Here is a 20,181-nt window from a genome sequence, read left to right as displayed (position 1 = left end):
TTATGAATACTGTTAACGTCTGACATACTCGTATATAATTCATACAGTATATGAGGCCTCGCCGTCCTCATTGAAAACAATGATTGTAAGTAGCCATACTGTAGATATCTACTAATTTGAGAAAAATCGTATTAAGGGATAGCTCAGATGGAAAGAGTACTCAGAGCGCAGAACTGAGAGATCCCGGGTTCGATTCCCGGTGCTGGAACGGATTTTTCTCAAATTAATAGATATCTACAGTATGGCTACCTATAGTCATTGTATTCAATGAGAACGGCCAAACCTCATACATGAATATATATATCGTCGGTTTACTGGTAAAAGTGACCAAGTCACATTGAAGGCTTCAAAGCAATATGAATTTTTAAGACATAATTTTATATTAAAAACTAATAATATAGCACATTTACCTTCAAAATAACTTATTACTAACATCTAAAGAAGTACAGTTATCTTTGGATGGATCATTAAACTTTTAAATGCCTTTTCCCAACAATGTTGCATTTTGGACTTGATCACTTTTACCAAGAAACCGACGATATATAAGCTTATATATATATATACATATATACATATATATGTATGTATATTAGATAAACAAGATACATAAACGAATCAATAATATATTCCTCTGAATTATTTATGACCGAGTCTCAAAGTTCTGGAAGTTTTCGATTCTACGCCTGAAGAAATCCGGTGTTTTGGAGTTGAAGAAATTGTGAAACTAATTTTGAAGAGCACCTTCGTTACTAAATGAGAATCCTCGGAGATTATTGGAACAGAATATCTGGTGGAGCAAGAGCGAAAGAATAGGTGGATGTGGAATAACCTTGAATAACCGCTATTCTTATGTTAGCAGTATGCGGACGTCAATTACCATGATGCAAAGTCACTTAACGGAGTCTTTCCGGTCGTTTTTCTTACATTGCGGCCTCAAGGCGACTGAGTTGTTGGCAATAAATCTCAGCAGTGATGGTTACATTCCTCGAAAGCAAATCATAATTTGTCCCACCAGATGCACAATACTCGCCTACCACCAAAACATAGGCCTATGCACAATTATAGTCCCGTCGCTCTTAATTCCGGCAGCCAATCACGTTGCAGGTCGGCTACATTTAAACGTGTGCCTCTTGTCATTCGCTGGTGATGTGTAATTCAATTCCTAGGGCTCGATAAATACTTAATATAATCGCCCGCCATTTTGGCTCTTTCGTCAGCTTTCGTAGAAAACACACGAAGACGTTATTTCCCGCTCAATTATTTGCTGAATTACAGTGCGTTTGATTTATTATCATAGGGGCTACGACATGATAATGTTTAACGGTGCGGCAAATAGATTCCTCGTATGGTAGCTCGGCAACGAAAGAACAAAAATGGCGAACGATATTACCTACATAGACTTTATAGAGCCTTCACTTCCTAAGACGTAAGGAAAGAGGAGGAGGAGTCACGCCGGAAATAACAGCGACACGACTATAAATGGAGGATAACCATGAGCAAAATGTAATAATTTCAAATAATGGCATGTTGGATGTGGAATGTTATGTGCTCCATTCATTTTGCATGTGCTAATCAGCCAAGACACATTCGTCATGCACTAATAACCGAACATATTCCATTTTTGCACTGTGCCGAGGTTTAAATACGAGGTGACAAAGGCAAGTGAGAATAAAATTGAGTTTCCTCGGTGCCGGCACTGTACACGGGTTTGCGGGGGAGGGGGTGTGGCAAGGCTGTGGGGGTAAAAAGCTGTGAAATGCTACGCGGCGACACCTACCGAGCCGGCTCAGCGGCAGCTAGGCAACAAACAGAGTAGAGGCGCCGGCCCGGCACATAAAACAAAACAATCACGACAAAGCGTAACGCTCAGCGAGGAGTAAGTAAGGGTTGCATTGGAGGGAGTGGAATGAAATTTATACGCTACACACTGCGAGCTAAGGGGTGGGACATGTAAAATGCGACAAAACATTCGAGGATGTAGACAACAGGGATAGGAGCCATGTATCGAGTATATCAAACCGGCGGACAAGAAGTTGGACACGTGGTCTGCTGGGCTGCTGGATGGAGTCGTCAATTTCAAGACATGATGAGATGGCGTGAGCTCATGAAGGACCCGACACTTGACAGATGAGGATTTCGTCTATTACTCCCCTCTCGAAAACTGCTAATTACGAAAGTAATTTAATTATCGATATATTTCACTAATACATTTTGAATACATTCATATATTAGAATACTCGATCCTATTAATGTTATTCTTTGTGGTTTTCTTACTTATTTAGCTAAAAACTGAAGTTCTGTTTAAAAGGTGCTGACTATCTTATTTGAACCCCCTTCCGTCAGATGGTGCTGACCGCAGTTTTGTATTCTATTATATATTCATCCATGGCGAATAGCTCATGTTGTATGTAACAAAAGCTGTAATACCATATTGGTGTATAGTCCATTTAATATTAAAATGGAATGGACTTTACACCAATATTAGGTACCCTCCACAAAACTGGCTTCATTTATACACCGACGGATCCTTGATCTCCAGAGAACAAGGTGCCGGTGCAGGTGTTACGTGCTGCCTCTTCTCACTTTATAGATCTCTTGGATATGGAACAACAAGTTTTGATGGTGAAATCATTACAATAAGTGAAAGTCTCAGGAATCTTCTATGCCACATCAATAAATTTAGGAATGCAGTTATATCGTCAGGCTCCAAAGCAGCTATTCTATCAATAGTCTCTAAACACACATCTTCATCTCAAACGGCAGAAATAACTAAAATGCTCTCTCAATTAATATCACTCAATAAAAGAATTGTATTCCAATGGATACCATCCCATTGTGGACTCCTGGGAAACGAGAATGCGGATGCTTTAGCAAAGAAGGGCAGCACTGCTACTTACAGACCTGTTACGAAATCTGTGTATTACTCTGTGAAAAGATTTACTAAATCTACATAACTTAGACTTCAACAAAATTTGATAACACAATCCCAAGGGAAAAAATGGAACTCTCTGCATCAAAATCCACAGTTAATTCCCGATTTACCACGAAAATCGTCTGTAGCTGCATTTAGATTGGCAACAGGCCATGATTGTTTGGCCAAACACCTGCATATAATTGGAATATATCAGTCCCCTAACTGCCCATTGTGCAACTCAAACCAAGAAATGGATTCGGAACACCTCAAAATCTGTGCCTCAGTGGCTGGTCATGATAATATCTTCGAAAAATATTGGAGTGCAAGAGGTCAAATGACTTTATTGTCAAACGCCTGGCATTAGAGAACAACAACAACAACAACAACATATTAAAATGGATCTGAGAGAGGTGGGATATGATGGAGACTGGATTAATCTTGCTCGGGATAGGGACCAATGGCGGGCTTAAGTGAGGGCGGCAATGAACTTCCGGGTTCCTTAAAAGCCAGTAAGTATACTGATATTGCAGCTTACTTTTACGCCAAGTGGAGAGAAAATCTCGAAGTCATTTCTAAAATTGTGTAGGCTTATATATCATTCGCTTCATGTAACGGATGTCAGCCACGAATAACTTTTGTTTCTTGAGTAATTGGGTAATATTCCATAATACACATTTGTTAAATTATAGTCCTCATGAAACTATATAAACACTGAAGAGCGACGGGTGACATTTCTGTGTAAACCAGAATTCCTAAAGGTGCAATGTTTTCGCGGTGTCTAACCTGCTTCTGCTATAGTGTATATTCAGAATCGGCGTACTGGAAAAGAAATTAATCACACGAATATAATCACAGAGCTGGGGGCATTTAAGATCTTTATCTCAGGATAACAAGACATACCAATAGGATCATCTTCATGTCATGGTCACTCGTGTTAATGTAAAATTAATACACCAAATTGCTAACTGAATAGTAGTTAGCAATATTGGTGTATTAATTTTACATTAACATGAGTGACAGTGACAACTTCAACTGCATCTATTAAAAAAATTATCAAGCCTTCCCTTTCCCCCTCTACAAGATGTCCCTCGATAGTGATTTAGACTTTTCTTCCATTGCTTAATTCTAAATTTATCTTCAATCATAAATCAAATTTGTGCCTACTGTTGTTCTTTCTGAGTGTATTTTAAATTTTATCTGAATAATATAATGTTCAGTTATTCATAGATTTCAAAAAGGGATATGACTCGGTTAAGAGGGAAGTATTATATGATATTCTTATTGAATTTGGTATTCCCAAGAAACTAGTTCGATTAATTAAAATGTGTCTCAGTGAAACATACAGCAGAGTCCGTATAGGTCAGTTTCTATCTGATGCTTTTCCAATTCACTGCGGGCTAAAGTAGGGAGATGCACTATCACCTTTACTTTTTAACTTCGCTTTAGAATATGCCATTAGGAAAGTTCAGGATAATAGGCAGGGTTTGGAATTGAACGGGTTACATCAGCTTCTTGTCTATGCGGATGACGTGAACATGTTAGGAGAAAATCCACAAACGATTAGGGAAAACACGGGAATTTTACTGGAAGCAAGTAAAGCGATCGGTTTGGAAGTAAATCCCGAAAAGACAAAGTATATGATTATGTCTCGTAACCAGAATATTGTACGAAATGGAAATATAAAAATTGGAGATTTATCCTTCGAAGAGGTGGAAAAATTCAAATATCTTGGAGCAACGGTAACAAATATAAATGACACTCGGGAGGAAATTAAACACAGAATAAATATGGGAAATGCGTGTTATTATTCGGTTGAGAAGCTTTTATCATCTAATCTGCTGTCAAAAAATCTGAAAGTTAGAATTTATAAAACAGTTATATTACCGGTTGTTCTCTATGGTTGTGAAACTTGGACTCTCACTCTGAGAGAGGAACATAGGTTAAGGGTGATTGAGAATAAGGTGCTTAGAAAAATATTTGGGGCTAAGCGGGATGAAGTTACAGGAGAATGGAGAAAGTCACACAACGCAGAACTGCACGCATTGTATTCTTCACCTGACATAATTAGGAACATTAAATCCAGACGTTTGAGATGGGCAGGGCATGTAACACTTATGGGCGAATCCAGAAATGCATATAGAGTGTTAGTTGGGAGACCGGAGAGAAAAAGACCTTTAGGGAGGCCGAGACGTAGATGGGAGGATAATATTAAAATGGATTTGAGGGAGGTGGGATATGATGATAGAGACTGAATTAATTTTGCACAGGATAGGGACCGCTGGCGGGCTTATGTGAGGGCGGCAATGAACCTTCGGGTTCCTTAAAAGCCATTTGTAAGTAAGTAAGTAAGTAATATAATGTTCAATGATTAATGTTTTACAGAATCCTAGTAATCATTCTGCACCCATTATTAAAAACGTTCTGTCGTTACTTGTTTCAATATTTTTAAATATTATAAATAGTGACAGGTGATTTGAGGAAATCTCTGTAAGTGTATGCAACATCCATACAGGAATTAAGGTAATAGAACTAGAATTGGTAAATACAATATTTTAATTTTTTCTATTAATGTAGGTCGAATATTAGTGGTTACACGCAAAAAAGGATGGGATATTAGAATTCTCGTATATTTTGCGTACGAGGAAAGGTTTCTTTCGTGCATGCGTACCAGATTTCTCCGTGCATATACTGCGTCTTCAGTTCAAAATGTGTCGTGGCTCGCTGTATGCCGTCATGTGGCTAGCCGATGAGCCTAGAGAATTCAATGTTCCTACACTTCCGCAGAGGCGTATTACCTATGTGCCAGAGAAGTTGCCTGGCAATTACGGCGTTCATTCAGAAGAGTAGTGGCAGGAATGTGAACTGTTTGGAAACACGTACTGAGGTGAGTTTTTTTTCTTACCGTCGGGATATGTGGAGAGGATTAAGATGATTACTTACGTGCAGTATTTGTTGACATTAACTTCGACGGTCAACATGGACACGGAGCATTTGGTTTGTGTTGTGGAATGTTGCCGTACGCAACCGATGATAACAAATATCCTAGGTACGACTTGCCCGCGCAAAACACAGTTCGAAAGAGGTTATGGTAGCACACAGACCGTACAGACAGCCATCTGTTGCTACGACGTTCAAGTTATACCGTACACGTTCTCAAGTTCAGATTGAACGCCTTGATTAATAGGCAACTTCTCTGACATAAAAGCTGAAACTCGCTTCAAATCGCTGACTCACAACAGTGACGTCATGACACAGTTTGAAATGAACACCCAGTAGTACGCTGATCCACAGTTTAGTCAGCGGTAAGCAAGCTCATTTGCAAGAACATGAAAACTAAAATCAAACAGATTTTGAAACCTAATCCTCCAATAAAGATTATGACTATGGGCCGAATTCATAGTCAACACTTATCGTAAGGAAACACTTAAGCAGTTGCTTATAATAATTTCCAATTCATAAATCCCACTGAAGTGAACACTTTTTCAAATAAGGTAGCTTGTCAGTTCACTCAAATGTTTCCTCATATGCATTGTAATCAGCTGATTCAGTATACAGTGGATGATGATTATGATTTAATTTAATTTATTGAGTTCTGTAATTAAAATGAAAATGAGTTTCGGCAAGCAAAAGATATATCAGAGATATGGAGAACCCTTTAGAGATGTATAATGATCAACAATTTAAGAGGAGATACCGTTTCGACAAGAACACTGTTGTGAATATTCTGGTGTCTCTCATTTAAATTCACATTGCAACCATGAGACTTACCAATTTCGCCACTGCTGAAAGTACTGGTTGCTTTGAGATTTTGTGATACAGCAGCATTTCAAGTAGATTTAAGTGGCTTTTTTTTTTTTTTCGAAAAGTATTCAAATCCCAACAAAGTGTTATTTGCATTTTTGTTTGTATTCCACCCAAGGAATAAGCTGTTAAAATTTGCGTAATTATATCATTTCCACTTTGTTTAGCATAAAAACAACTGAAAAATAAATTAAAATGATTTACTTACAGGAATATTTCCGGAGTTTGCATTAAACTCAACTGCAATTTTGTTCCATGTCAGTTTCTTCTTTTGGAGAGAACAATTATCAACTTTTTTTTTTTACTTTCGACGATATCTCCATATTTCATAACTAGTTATCTTAGCTCACTTCTTTCTTTTCTGTAAAATGCTTTCTGGACATCTTGTATAATTTTTAGCTCTATAATATTTACTTCTGTATTTGTGTATGACAATAATGCCGATTTAACAATTTGAAGGCGCTGGAAAACAATTGAATGTAGGAAAGCGCTCACGTCTAGCCATGTTGCCATATTTCTTTCGATGTCAAGGGAATGCTCAGGGCATATGAATGAGTAGCGTCTCTGCAGTACGATCTGAAATAAGTGCTAAGGAAATGCTCATTACTTAAGTGTTTCCTCATTTTATAAGTGACGACTATGAATTCGACCCTAAGAATCTGCAATGTTATGCTAAATGATGACTGTATTAATGACTTTATGTTTCACTGATTTTCAGGAACATGTTTGGACGCGTGGTCTGAAATCTGTCAACTGTCAAATTGCGAGTACTGCCGACGTCATGCCAACGACTGTGCGGAGAAGGTGATCCGTCGTCCTTTGTACAACATTGTGAGCTTTGAACCGCTGTGTATGCGCTGGTAGATATTTCATAAGCATGGTGTGGACGCTTTTTCAGAAATTATTTAAATCAGAGTCACGACAAATTAGTCTATAATTTTTACTATTCCCTCAAATTTTACTGAAATAATTTGATACGCACACTCCATTACTCCATTTCTTCGATTAAAACAAAAGACATTAATATTCTTATTCTGGATCTGATTTCATTTATAGAAGCAGCACTACTTTTCCATACCTAACAGCCTGTGATGTGAAATGTAATTTACATCCCCTTTGTGAATGAGATGTAATACTTCGGAAAGAGACAAAGTCCTACGAGGGGACTCAACATAACAGCAATGAGATTCTACCCGTCCATGTACTAGGATCGAATCTTGAAAATACATAATCTTATATAGGCCTATTTCAATTTATAAACCACTCGACATCTCCCTGGTGGTAAAGAATTCTTATTCCCAATCTATTTGGGCTGTAGAATTCTTCTCCCTTAATATAGCATTAACTCCATGTAATGAAATATCTCATATTCATGCAATGGTATCAATACAGATTTCTCTCTCAATTGCATTCATGGTATCCCCGTACCCAACTATGTTGGCAGAATACGACTCGAAAGTTAGAAATATTAGTTTAGTCGTAGGTGTAAGTTTTCATGGCTTAATGTATTATGCGGAATGTGATGAATCCATCTTTTTTTTTTAGTTGCATTTCGGAGTTCTATTTAATTATTTGGCAATGTAATTATTCGTACTTTGCGATATCGGCATAAAATGCGGCGCAAAGTACGAAGAAATTCTGGTAACAATTTTAACTTATATGAATAGGTTATTAAAACAGATCTTTTTCTTGTTCGGCAACTTAATATGCGTTTTGGTTACTTAGATTAAGTAGATGTAGGATGTGGTCCATCTTATTAGTTTAGTTAGTTTATAGAATTTCTAACTTTGGAGAGACTATTGTGCCAGCATACAACCAGTGTGACGTAGCCTTCACAGTTTTCTGTTAGTGTTAGTGTGGTTACCCATTTCTTCAGTTAGCGTCTGTTTTAATAGTTAACGCTTCATACAACCAATGGGGAAGACAAGGCTATGTAATTATGTATGACAGATGTCGATAAGTTAACCTGTTATGTGTCTAAGACAGATTTTTCCAATTCCCTGAAGTTCAACAACTTATTGATAAAACAAAAAGCAAACATGTCTTTCGTGCTTAATGAAACAATAACAGCAAACATTTTGAAGCTGACTTACTGTGGATGGGCAGTGGCCTAGTTATGTATTAACTTTATTTTAGTAAAAGCGTGTAAAGATTTATTATATAGAACTCATTCCTTGAAGTTTTTTTTATTTTTTTTATTTATTTTTTATGAAGAACTTAGTTTAATTGATGTCTTCAAACTTTTACTTTCTGGGGCTGCTTTCACGCCTAAAATGCTCGGGTTTTCGGTCATGGCAAGGTCGGTAAATACGAACATTTCAATTCAATCCCTGAAATGTCGGATTATACATTGAATAAAGTTTAATCCGTGGTGGAGATTTAGATTTCAAGAGCTGATGTACTTCAGATGTCTCATTTTCTTTCTTTGGCAACCGATTCACGAGTAATAATTTATGATATGTTAATTATTTATTTTAAGATATCTTTAATTATATTTTAATGCAAACTGATACAGCATTTTGAGACACGGTCTTCCATCATCTGAAGGACACATCTAAACAATGCCCACTACACTATACCGTACCACTATTCATGGAGAACATCTTACCTTCAAACGACCGAAAATAAAGAGCTCCAGAGGGTAGAGTTTGAGAGAACAGAAAAACGGGAGTCGGAGTGGTTTAAAGCATTTAAAAAGTGTTCTTTAAGAACGAATAAACATATAAATGCTATGTGTATATACATACCGCACGATTTTCCCTCATAATTTATATGAGTTTTAATATTATTATTGTTAAGTTATATGAGATTGTTATTTGACTGCGGGAGAAATATATTTCGTTATGAAATCCTGAAAGCTCTACTTTTGAGAGAAAGTGTGTGTAATATAAATTCACTACTTCAACGCTTATTGTATTAAAAAACTTTTTAAACAAGAAGAAAACAAGCTTTCTCCCTCTTTCGAATGTAGTTATTGTATTATTTAGTGCCATTGCCCGTTTACACACAGTATCACAGCTCTCTGTCACAACGAGAATGGAGCAATCTCAAAATTCACATGCTGTTTGGTATGGGTTTCACAATTACTTCGCCTTAACATAGATTCCTAGTTCACAATAAGGTGTTCGACGCAGCGTATCGCATATTGTAATTATTACACCCTATGTAAGCCTAATTCATCCAACTTCTATATATTTTTTTATCTTAAAATTGGCAGATGTACCTGCAAAGAAATGAATTTACTAAATACTGTAATTTATTTTCTCTTTAATTACTTTACAGCATGATCAATTGGTTCACAATCTATTCTTTTCCATTTTCTTTGTTTCTGTCCCGTAACAAAACATCGTTTCTCACTTTGAAGAGGGTTTCAAAAAATGCCACAACACAATTTTGTAGTACCCTTCTGTCGAAATTTTTTAAATATGAACTGGATATTACTACTGTATTCAAACCATATTGCTGCTAGTTGTTATTCTACCAATGCATATACAGCTAAAACAATTGAAAAGTTTGATAACATGTCTTCATTTAGTACTCTTGTGTATTATTTTCGATGAATAAATTTATGGTGTGAAATGTTTGCAAGTGTTAATTATTCAATACCGGACCAAAAATAGGGTACAGTAACTGATCTGTATTTACGAGAGAAGACGAACTTCATCTGTAGAACTGCAAGAGTGTTGTTATCGCTATTCACCAACTTTTCTGGGTACTAGGCCTATTCCACAAACGTGTGACACAATGCATTACAAATAAATTTACTTCTGAATATGTATGATAAGAACTTTCTTGTGTTAAATTTTAACGTACCTTGTTAACATGTTTCGACCTATTTTGGGTCATCTTCAGAACTGATCGTTGTTGGTCTTGGCGCCTCTTGTTTCCTGTGAGGGTGCGTTCGTAGTGTAGAGTCAAAGAGTGTATGTGTTTTGAAGTTGAGTTGTGTGTTGAGAATATCGTTGGGGTGTGTTTACGTGTGTCTGTATATTTCATATTGTTCTAGTGTGTTGAGTTTCTGGCTTTTTGGTTGAATGTGCAGTATTTCCATGTCTGTGTTGATGTTTCTGTAGGTGTGGTTGGCATTTGTGATGTGTTCTGCATTTGTACTGCACATCCAACCAAAAAGCCAGAAACTCAACACATTAGAACAATATGAAATATACAAACACGAAAACACACCCCAACGATATTCTCAACACACAGCTCAATTTCAAAACACATACACTCTTTGACTTTACACTACGAATGCACACACACAGGAAACAAGAGGCGCCAAGACCAACAACGACCAGTTCTGAAGATGACCCAAAATAGGTCGAAACATGTTAACAAGGTACGTTAAAATTTAACGCAAGAAAGTTCTTATCATACATATTCCGAAGTGATACAGTGTTAAAAGTTGTGTAATGAAGATGTATAAAATAAATTCACCTGTACTTTGTACAAATTAAAAGATAAGGACTGCGTTTCACAAAAGTATGGTATAAAATTGTACTTTATTACTACATACTTAAAAATTACAAGTGGAATTACCACTGTTCCATTCCACGAAATGTTAGTATTAGTTCATTTATGTACAATTGCACAGTTTTCTCTGCCAATGGAAGGAAACTAATACATTAATTTCACAATACTAATGCTACTACAAGAATAATTTCATATCAACATAAATATGTGTTCTAGCAGCAGTAAAACAGATGTGGATGGTAATGAAAATCATTCAGTCAATAAAGAAAGAATAAATTCCCAATTTAAGACAGAATTTCATTAATGAACGATATGATGTGCTCTGGAAGAAGAGAAGATTGTGGCTAGTGGAGTCTGTTGGTTAAAACTGATACTACTGAAATTCATGTAGAGCAAAAGACTATAATTTTCTTGAGAAAAAAAGCTTTACTCACATTATATTATTAAAAATATAACTATCAGAATTACATTATGATAGCAAGGTTCAGAAAATTATTAGTAACACTAATTTTTGCAACAGTTCCTTAAGGGGAGGCAGAGGTGAAATTTTCGAACTAAACTGAAGAAAAAAAAATAAAAATTCGGTTTTTTCCATTTTTATTATCTTTATTTTGATATTCCGATGTTAGTTTTTGATTTTGTGCCCTTAAAAGTATGAAATTAAAACCAAGATAACTATATTACTATATTATTCCCATAATAAACTAATACTTATCATTATTTATATACCTTCTCTGTACATACAAATAAAAATAAATATTGAAAATTTCTTACAATACGGTGCATGGAGCATTTTATATCAAACGATATAAAGTTTTATAAAATTATTAATATTTACAGAACTATTGTACTTAGAAAGTTGAAACTTGGTATGTCCATTACTAATAACATACTTAGTATCCATGATCAATTTCAAACAAATCGGATAAATTTTGTGGATTTTGAAATATTCACCTCTGCCTCCCCTTAAATAAGATATTAGAAATAAGGGAGAGGAATATAACCTTATTACAGGCGTAACGTACTGATGCAAGCAGTGAATGCAATGGTATTCAATCTACGCATAGCCCTATGATTGTCTCCAGGGGTACGCTCCCACTGACTAGGTACGTAATTATGGTGACATTTATTTTATTACACTTGTTGATAATTATTGCAGTTTACATATTTTATTTTACAATATTAACTCCTGTTTTTCTTCGCTTCAATAAAATTTTACGTAATTCATTACTATTATTATTATTATTATTATTATTATTATTATTATTATTATTATTAGTCGGGGTTATTCTGTTCGGAGACTTGAAAGCACATAAATGTCCTACTAATCTGTTGCTAACCGAGGAGTAGTAAGTTCAATGGAACCCATACGTTAGACCAGGTAAACTCATTTAAATATTTAGGTTATAATTTGACATATTTACCTGTTACTGATATATCTGAAAATATTCAACATTTTAATGGAGCCTTAAGAACCATCAACCAGGTTTTCACAACCACGAAAACCCAAAAACATACCAGGTTAAAAGCATATAAAGTTCTAGCAAGACCTGTCCTCATGTATGGTAGTGAGGCCTGGACTGTCCGAAACTCAGATGTTCAACGCCTAACAACTGCGGAAATGATACAGTATTTCTAAGGTGGACTGCCGGCTACAGCTTGCTTGACCACAAAAGGAATGAACTAATTACAAAAGAATTGAAAATTACACCTATTTATGAACATCTCAACCACTATAGACAAAAATGGCTTGACCATGTCAATAGGATGGACCGTTCCTGACTCCCAAGACAAATTCTCCGCTATATACCACATGGAAGACGATCTTTGGGACGCCCCCTGAAAAGATGGACGGAGACCGTAACACGCCATTAGGCCTAATGCCTGCAAGGACGATGATGATGATGATGATGATGATTATTATTATTATTATTATTATTATATTATTATTATTGCATGAATAATAATAATAATAACTTATTTTGCATACATCAATAATAGTTTTCTGTTATTTCTTATATATTTCAATGCAGTTTGGGAGTACGAAGGTAAAAAAAATGTATTTTGGGAGTACCCCAGCAAGAAAAAAAAAGATTAAATACCACTGTATTATACCATAAGTTATTTCTGTGGAATAGAGCCCTGGTCTCTAACTCCACCAGACGAGTTTAAAGAAATTTTTTACTCGTCGCCAATAGACTGTCTTCCCTCGTTTATATTTTAATTGTGTTCACGTTACAAGATCGAATTAGTCTTATTAGTGTTATTATGAATACGAAAATTCGGAACAAAACATAATTTAAGAACTGGTCCGTGGAGTATACAAGCTTACAGAAGGTTAATGGACAAATTTGAAAGAACTGGTTGCGTCACGAATGAGAAAAAGTCTGGTAGAACCCCACACTGGCTAATGAAGTCAATGTTGTAGAAGGGTTATATCAAAATGAATAAACAGCTGAAAATAGTAACTGTGTAATAATGTAGTGCCAATCAAATTGCAAAACGTTTTCAGATGATTTGCACAATAGTTTGGAGAAATTCTTAGAAGAATATTTTAAAAAGGGAATAATTAACACCATTACAAAGGCATGCCTTGGCGAGACCTGTACTTTGTTACAGCAGTGAGGCATGGACATTGAGAGAGAAAGACGAAAGCAGAATAACGGCTAATGAAATGAAATTTATGAGATGTACAGCGGGATAAGTTATACGAAATGGGATCACAAACGCAATGAAGATGTAATGGAAGAATTACAGCTAGAACCTGTAATTAATCACGTAAAACATTCTCAGAACAACTGGATAAATCATCTGCATCGCATGCATAGAGATAGAATCCCAAAAGTCATGCTCCACTATCGTCCAAACGGGAAGAGATCTCTCGGTCGTCCAAAGAAGCGCTGGATTGAAAATTCAACTGTGAGATCGTAACAGGCCATTTGGCCTAATACTTAAAGGGAAGAAGAAGATCTTTATAAAATGCAACTTTTATTTGAAATTAAAGAAGCTGATAAAGCAATTACATATGATTTCGCTCTTCGAGTCTTGGCATAAGTTCAGTGGTTGGATAACGTTTTATGGATTAATGAAACACATTTTCATTTGAATGGTGGTGTTAATGCTCGTAATTGTAGGATTAGATCTGAAACTCATCTCCATACTGTTATTCAGCAAAGACTACTTGATCTGAAAGTGACCCATTTCATTAGAGGACTCAACTTTTTTGAAGAGAATCAAACAACGGTAACAACGTTATTTTGACATGCTGCAGAATTTTGTTATACCAAATTGACGGAATCGTGACATCGAGAACATAATCTTTATGCAGGATGGCGTACCTCCCCACATTTATACACCAGTTAAGCGATTGTTACGTACTGTAACACGTTTGGTGATCGCATAATAAGCACACTTATTCCTAACACCTTGCCAGCGCGTTGCCCTGATATCAATCCAGTAGATTTTTGGCTGTGGGGTTATTTAAAAGACCGATTCTTTTAACTATTCCTACGACTACCGACGAACTAAAATATGCAATTTCGCAACAAATTCAAGATATTCCACCAGATCTATTAGTAAATGCTGTTCACAACATAGAAGAAAGATTGTTGATTGTTGAAGAACAAAATTGCGGACATATTCAACATTTAAACTGAATCCAATAAACCCCATATCTTTAGAAGCATAATTCTATTTTTGTTTTGTGTATATCTTAATTCTTAAAAAGGTTATAAGCGACGTCAAAATGTAACTTAGGCCTACTTGTGAATAACCTAGTATATTATGAACAGGTTTGTATAATTGATTAAGTTAAATGTGGCAATGTTTGATTCTTTCCATAGTAAGTCGTGCTTCACCATCGCGTCTCTCCACTAGTTTGACAGATGTCAAGCTCCACCTTTAATAGTTCAAAATGTAGAACCGGACCAAGTTAGTCCTCAGCAGTTCAATCACAACGGGCTCACTTTGCCTATACCAGCCGTGGCGAAAATGTGATCGTGCGCCGAGCCACTGTGTAACCTGCAACATGCACAGCACCTATGGAGGGAGGCGGACACCCGAAGGGGAAGTGAAGCAACTGTCTGACTTATTAACGGACTAGCCGTACCCGTGCGCTCCGCTGCACCCGTTAGAAATAAACATAAAGTAATTACATAATTAAAATACGAAATTTGATCCAGGGAACATTCGTGCTTGATAGAAGGATAAATCGTTTAATATGTTACTTAATTTAAATTGTATTTAAATAATTAAATTGCGATCATTTTGGTTCAGAGACCACTCATTTGGTGCAATGACAATTCCTCTAACATGTTTCTTAATTTTTATTACATGCAACCATAGTTTAATGAAGATTGACATCATTTAGATTTAATGTGTACATAAACATTATTTTAAGAAATACAGGAAACGAATATTCAGAATAGCCTATCCAGTTTTCTGTGCATAAGAAGCTATTTTAAGTTGTCCAAGGCCCCTTATAGACGAAGTCATTTATTTTTTATTTCATTACACCGCCTTAGATGGCAGTTATTTTAATTTTAAAACTCATTTATCTCATTAAATATCAGTCCTATCAACATTTTGCAAAGAATAAACCTTATCGGAAATCATTTTTAAAGAAACGTTTGTTATGTAACATTTTTCACAAAAGTCTATAATAAGCGAGATATTTCGATTTATTTAATTCAGGCCCCATTATAACCCCCCCCCCTTTTAAATATGGTATTTTGAATGTTATATAGCCTAAAATCTAAGTTACAACGAACTTAATTTATATTCCAATTTTCATCGAAATCCGTTCAGCCATTATCGCGTGAAAAGGTAACAAACATCCAGACAGACAGACATACAAACAAAAATTTCAAAAAAACTATTTTCGGTTTCAGTATGGTTAATTATACATGTTAACACCAATTATTTTTGGAAAATCGAAAATTACCAGAAAAATTTTGGCTACAGATTTATTATTAGTATAGATTTTCATTTTCCTTACGTCAACCACTTAAATATAATTTTATACAGTACAAGGCTACAAACTAATGTTTATTAAGTGTAACGAAGAAAGAAATGAATAAGAAAACATAGGACACATTATCACAACCTAAAATTAACTGTCTTCAGAATGTCTCTGCGACAGAGTTTCAAAATCAGGAATTATGTCACTTACTGCCAGTCGTAGTTGGTCACGAAGGTATTTGTCTGTCATTCGTGATCTAAATTTGGTTTTACTATTTTCATTGTTGAAAATAATTTTTCAGAAACGTAAGTTATAGCGAACTTGGCTTCAACAGAGCAAAGGAAAGAACGAAGCTTCGGATAATAATAATAATAATAATAATAATAATAATAATAATAATAATAACACCTAACCTTTTAATGTTTCATGAGTGACATGTAGTTTAATGCCGTTTTATGTTATACAACCGTTTTCCTCGTAATACTTGTGAACAAATCATACATTTATGCTCGACCATGCCGAAATGTAGTAATTATACACCTTGTAGCAGTCCTTTAATGCATGTAATTAAAGTACACCTATTCATTAAAGTTCAGGTTTCCGATTATTCTCGGATATGCAATCGAAAGACAACTAGCAAAACGTCACGCAGGCTGGAAATCCAATACTGTCGCAGAAGGTTATGTTCTGTTACTATAATAATTAGCGTTAATTGTAAATAATATTGAACTAAATTCAATTTGTCATCTCGTTTTTCAATGTCGAATTAAATTTCAAGGTTATATCAAGTTTAATGTTTATCTTACTCTCTAGATCAAGGTCGTCGACATTCGTTGCCCGGAAAAAATCAATACTTTCGCGTCTGCGCACATCTCACAATTTACGAGATTGCAAAAGGTCAGTTCGCTCCCCAGTTACATAAGAACGACATGAATATTTATGAATAATTTCAAGTTAGAAATATGGTCGAGCATAAAATGTCGTATGAAACTTGCCTATAATGGTAATTAAGACGCTCGTATGAAAATTATGAAACTCGCTTGCGCTCGTTTCATAAACATCCTCGCGTCTTAATTACTATCATTATAGGCTCGTTGCATAATGTACTGTTAATATTCTGATCCTATTGGCAGCAAAAAATGCGTCCTCCCATCCTACTTGAAACTTTCGTTTTTGTAGAGGTACATGGTTTCGAGAGAGACATTGCGACGATACGACACTCGCCGGGTCAGAGACAAATACAAATGGAACGGAGTTTGACTCCAGTGAGTGAGAGGATGGGAGTTGGGAGAGGTAGGAAGCAAGGGAAATGCATAGCTATCATTGCGAGCCACAATGTGCTCGCGAGTCACATTTTCGCCACGGCTGGCATATACTAACACGAGAAGGGAAGAGTTGCTTTTATCACTACCGGTGCCAGTTTCAGAAGGTAACCCGCACAAATGTTTGTGCTCTGTCCCGGACACAGGCAACTGGTAGGGCTACGTCCTTAGGCAGAGATCGTTCACAAAGAGTAGGCGTGGGATTTCCATCCTGTGCATGTGTTTTAACGGATGCAGAGCTCATAAAAATCCTCAAGTCAATCCTTTACAGGACCAAAGTGAGTTTAATATGTCCTTAAGCTTTTAATTATCTTTGTACTGTAACCCAGCCCTCAGAGAACATTCAGGCGCGAGTGAAAAACGCTGGAGTGGTCATACACACCTCTTCATGTTCTCCGAGTATAAAACCTCTGACATTTATTTCTAAAGCTATACATTGTACGTTGTGAAACATTTACATTAAGAAGGGTAGGCTATACGAGTACATTGGATCTAGAAAAAATGGTAAATAATAATTCATTCGACACTACTTAATGTAAAATTATGAATTCAATCTAGTATCAAAATACGTTTAAACTTGTTAAAATTATATATATATATATATATATATATATATATATATATATAATTTTAATGTACCGAAGTACATATGATATTTCCATGTAGATATATTGCGTCATCATACGATGAAAAATTAATGGAACGGAGAAAAATTCTCTCCGGCACCGGAATTTGAACCCGGGTTTTTCAGCTCTACGTGCTGATGCTTTATCCACTAAGCCACACCGGATACCCATCCCGGTGTCGGACAGAATCGTCTCAGTTTAAGTTCCAACTCTTGGGTTCCCTCTAGTGGTCACCCTCTGCACTACGTCATAGATGTTTATGAACGTAGGACTGAAATCCACACATGTGCTGAGGTGCACTCGTTATGAGTGACTAGTTGGCAGGGATCCGACGGTATAAGCGCCGTCTTAAATACTGCCGGCCCGGATGGCTCAAGCGGTAGAGGCACGGCATGTCTCTATCACTTGGTCCGAAGGGTTGTGGGTTCGAGTCCCGCCTAAATGAAAAAGAAAACAGAAAAAAAAATATAACTTTGGTAAACTGCCTCTGGCCGGTCTAAATTTAAAAAAAAAATCACGTGATTTAAGACGGCGCTGTTGGAACTTAAACTGAGATGATTCTGTCCGACACCGCTATGGGTATCCGGTGTGGCTTAGTGGATAAAGCATCAGCACGTAGAGCTGAAAACCCGGGTTCAAATCCCGGTGCCGGAGAGAATTTTTCTCCGTTCCATTACTCTTTCATCGTATTGTTAAAATGAACTAACAACTTTTATTATTCATTGTGTTAAATTTTGAAATATAAATTAGTTTCCGATACCTAATCCTTATTCCTTATTTTCTAGAATTATAACAGAGAATTTGAGCAAGTTTACTCTTATTCATAGACTAATAACAAACTTCTATGAAAGAAATGGAACGAATAGATTCGTATAGGCCTACCAACTGCACAACCGAGGGAGAAGAAAGGAACTAATAGGTAGGCCTATAGTCTGGTTCAGTTTACTTTTTATCCTAAGAGTGAAACCTAAACATTTCTCCCCTCCATTACTACATAATGCTAGTGGAATGAGGTGATTTTCTAGTTTGCAGGTTGAATTTTCTTTTGCCAACTTCGTTTCGAATTTCGATACTGACAAACAGGCCTACTACAAATGGTAGTGATTTTGTAACTGGTATGTTGGCAGTACTGGAGTTCAATGAAATTAAAATTGTTACTGGAAGGTAGTGAAATTTGAACATACTTACAATTAATTAATATCAGTACCGGTATTAATATTAACACATAATAGTCATTTTATGTTTTGTGTTCTGATTATAATTCAAGACTATAGGCCTAGTCAGGTAAGTTTTCGGAGTTAGTACAAATAATTTCATGAACTTACTTACTCACTGGCTTTTAAGGAACCCGAAGGTTCATTGCCGCCCTCACATAAGCCCGCCATTGGTCCCTATCCTGAGCAAGATTAATCCATTCTTTATCATCATATCACACCTCCCTCAAATCCATTTTAACATTATATTCCCATTTACCTCTCGGACTCCCTAAAGGTCTTTTTCCCTCCGGCCTCCCAATTAACACTCTATATGCATTTCTGGATTCGCCCATACGTGCTACATGCCCTGCCCATCTTAAACGTCTGGATTTAATGTTCCTAATTATGTCAGGTGAAGAATACAATGCGTGCAGTTCTGTGTTGTGTAACTTTCTCCATTCTCCTGTAACTTCATCCCTCTTAGCCCCAGATATTTTCCTAAGCACCTTATTCTTAAACACCCTTAACGTATGTTCCTCTCTCAAAGTGAGAGTCCAAGTTTCACAACCATAAAGAACAACCGGTAATATAACTGTTTTATAAATTCTAACTTTCAGATTTTTTGACAGCAGACTGGATGATAAAAGCTTCTCAACCAAATAATAACAGGCATTTCCCATATTTATTCTATGTTTAATTTCCTCCCGAGTATCATTTATATTTGTTACTGTTGCTCCAAGATATTTGAACTTCTCCACCTCTTCAAAAGATAAATTTCCAATTTTTATAGTTCCATTTCGTACAATATTCCCGTCACGAGTCATAATCATATACTTTGTCTTTTCGGGATTTAATTCCAAACCTATCTCTTTACTTGCTTCCAGTAAAATTC

The 20,181-nt window shown here is 36.0% G+C and overlaps 1 protein-coding gene across 1 annotated transcript in view; it reads left to right on the top strand.

Moving 5' to 3' along the window:
* Positions 1-10,298, top strand: part of LOC138714658 (cysteine and glycine-rich protein 2-like) — a 217,235-nt gene extending 206,937 nt beyond the window's left edge. The window contains exon 6 of the mRNA XM_069846722.1: positions 7,434-10,298. The gene's annotated coding sequence lies outside the window, so the exon portion shown is untranslated. The remainder of the gene's footprint in view (positions 1-7,433) is intronic.
* The last annotated feature ends 9,883 nt before the right edge of the window (positions 10,299-20,181 follow it).

The sequence above is a fragment of the Periplaneta americana genome, chromosome 15, assembly GCF_040183065.1.
Source record: "Periplaneta americana isolate PAMFEO1 chromosome 15, P.americana_PAMFEO1_priV1, whole genome shotgun sequence".
NCBI classification, from domain to species: Eukaryota; Metazoa; Arthropoda; class Insecta; order Blattodea; family Blattidae; genus Periplaneta; species Periplaneta americana.
This window is presented reverse-complemented; position numbering and strand designations above follow the sequence as displayed.